Here is a 1,110-nt window from a genome sequence, read left to right on the forward strand (position 1 = left end):
CAATGTTATTTTCAGATAGTTTTATATAGAATTTAGATAGATATTTTTGATATGTGTAAGGCGTTCAAAAACACAATGCAATATGTACCAACTATAGGCACACTTGTACACTGAACAATTATTTAGAGTACAAGTCCACCTAAACTTATTCCGAAATATTTTTGGATATTGTATTTGGTAACCTTCCATTTAACTAAAAAAAAGGTTTTAGTACAAGATAATAATGTTAAAGCTATATTACCTAATTAGCTGAAGAAATTTGTATTTTATTTTGCTGTTTATTTTTTCCAATGTCCAATTATTATAATATTTAAGTCTGGAAAAATATCTTTTACGTCATGAAATTTAAATTAATAATAATAAACTATAATAATAAAAATTTAATGTAAAATAGCATCTTAAATGATATTATTTATATATAAGTTGTTTGTTCTCAGTTATTTTAAATAAAGACAAATAAATAATACATCTTGAATCTAGATACATATTTTAGATTCTGAGTTGTTTGAAAGTATCTATTCGTTTTACACTTTTACAATGATATGTGTTTTTTAATTTTTAAGGTGATATCTGGTAGCAAATTGGATATATATCGTAGTTCTATAAACCATAGGGCATAGGGTATCAATAATCCCAAGTTACATGAAAACCTTTTCAAATATTTTTGATTTTTTTGACCTATTTATCTTTTTGTACTTTTAGGTATTTTATTTTCAACACTGCTTTGTGGTTAAAATTCATAAAATTTAAGATTTGTCATTAAATAATTTTAGTTTCTTTTGTATTAAGTGGTTAAAAAGTATCAGAAAGTATAAAAAGTATAGTAACTTGACAAATTGTACTGTTTTTTAAATTATTATTTTAAATTCTCAATTGAATTTTTGAGCTATTTATATGCATTTAAAATTTTAAAATGTTTGTAAGTGTTAATCAACATTTAAAGATCGGTAAAAAAACCTAAAATCGAATACAAAATCCTAGAAAAGTTATTCTTTTATAAATTTAATAATACCTTGGCACTATTTTTTTTATAAGTGTTTAAAGTTAAAATGTTGACTACAATTTTCAAATTATTTTGTAATTAAAAAATTAAAACTGCCCCCAACCAAA

This window comes from Acyrthosiphon pisum, chromosome X (genome assembly GCF_005508785.2).
Source record: "Acyrthosiphon pisum isolate AL4f chromosome X, pea_aphid_22Mar2018_4r6ur, whole genome shotgun sequence".
NCBI classification, from domain to species: domain Eukaryota; kingdom Metazoa; phylum Arthropoda; class Insecta; order Hemiptera; family Aphididae; genus Acyrthosiphon; species Acyrthosiphon pisum.